The sequence below is a fragment of the Colobus angolensis genome, unplaced genomic scaffold, assembly GCF_000951035.1.
Source record: "Colobus angolensis palliatus isolate OR3802 unplaced genomic scaffold, Cang.pa_1.0 Scaffold5, whole genome shotgun sequence".
NCBI classification, from domain to species: Eukaryota; Metazoa; Chordata; class Mammalia; order Primates; family Cercopithecidae; genus Colobus; species Colobus angolensis.
In genome coordinates, this window is record NW_012118487.1 from 4,602,329 (window position 1) to 4,604,075 (window position 1,747).

Genomic DNA, 1,747 nt, shown 5'->3' on the forward strand with positions numbered 1-1,747 from the left:
CAGTGCTCCAAAAAGAAACTACGGCCACCTATGTAGGTGCCATACCTTGGAAACAAGGGAACACCCAGATCTTATATCCAAGGCTCTTGAATAGAGCAATATCCAAGAAATCAAATGTCACCGTGGCCTCCCTGTTAGAGTAGAGAAATGTAGGTATGAGAAAATAAATAAGGCAGTAGGCTCGGCATGGCCATGGGCAGCAGCAGTGGTGGTGGTAGAGGTGGAGATGGAGTCCTGGACAGGAGGACTGGGTGTTGTTCTTGTGAAATCAGGTCAGAGTGATGATTGTGACGTTTGGAATGACACAACATTGATAGAAGCTTATGACAAAGCCATGCTTCTTTTAAGCCACTGTTCTCAAGAATGATGACATTTGTGAAACTTCAGATAACCAAAAGGCACACCTAAAAGAAAACCCAAGAAGGATAAGAGCCAAAAATAGAATACGCAACTCCTGTGTGAATATGCAAACAGGAAAGCTGGTGGCACATGTTCTGCATTAGGTCAGAAGACAACCATCTTCACCCAGCTACATCATTGCTTCAGTTGATTGTATTTTATTTTTATTATTATTATTTTGAGATAGCATCTTGCTCTGTCACCCAGGCTGGAGTGCAGTGGCACGATCACAGCTCACTGCAGCCTCCAACTCTCAGGCCCAACCGATCCTCCTGCCTCAGCCTCCTGAGTAGCTGGGACTTAATTTTTTTTTGCTTTTCATAGAGACAGGTTCTCACTACATTGCCCAGGCTGTTCTTGAACTCCTGGGCTCAAGCAATTCTCCCGCCTCAGCCTCCCAAAGTGCTGGGATTACGAGCATAAGCCACCACAGCCTGAGCCACTTTGGTTGATTTTAAGGGAAAAACCCATGTTGCAGTGTACACTGGATATGGAAATGGAGAGGAGCAAAATCTGCCTGATCTACTACTTTCCCCAACCTCTGAAGTAGCTATTAATATAGAATAGAACACTCAGGAGAATGAAAGTCAGGTTCCAATGGATGAAAATGAGAACTCCAAGTCTCCTGGAAATAAACCAAATAACATCAAATCAAAAGCTACTCCTTGGAACTCCTTTCTCCTTCTGCCACCCCCATGCCAGGGTCAGGACTGAGACCAGGAAAGCCAGGTCTAAAATTCAATGTTCCTCCACCAGCACCCCATTTCCTGTCATGCTGGCTGCCTTCATTTCCCTCTGGACCATCAATAATTCCTCCACTTCCACCTGTCATATGTCCAGAGTCTCTTAATGATGCTTTGCTTTGGGAAGTGTGATCATCTCTCAGTACCTAACTGGCTATCATACTAGCTGTTATATGGTGTGACGGTTAATATTAGGTGTCAATTTGATTGGATGGAAGGATGCCTTGATAGCTGGTAAAGTACTGTTTCTGGGTGTGTCTACGATGGTGTTGCTAGAGGAGACTGACATTTGAGTGGGTGGGCTGGGAGAGGAAGACCCACCCTCAGTGTGGGTGGGCGCCATCCTATTGGTTGCCAGTCATGCAGGCAGAAGTGGGTGGGATAACCTTGCCTGCTGAGTCCTCTGGCTGCCTTCCTTCTCCTGTGCTGGATGTTTCCTCCTACTTCTCTTGCCCTTGGACATTAGACTCCAGGTCCTTTGGACTCTGGGACTTGCACCAGTGGTTTGCTGGGGGCTCTTGGGTCTTTGGCCACAGACTTTCAGTCTGCATAAGGCTGCATACTCAGCTTCCCTGGTTTGAGGCTTTTAGACTCAGACTGAGCGA

At 46.7% G+C, this 1,747-nt stretch overlaps 1 pseudogene; it reads left to right on the plus strand.

Moving 5' to 3' along the window:
- The first annotated feature begins 226 nt into the window (after window positions 1-226).
- On the plus strand, window positions 227-1,324 carry LOC105524496 (annotated as a pseudogene).
- Window positions 1,325-1,747: the final 423 nt, after the last annotated feature.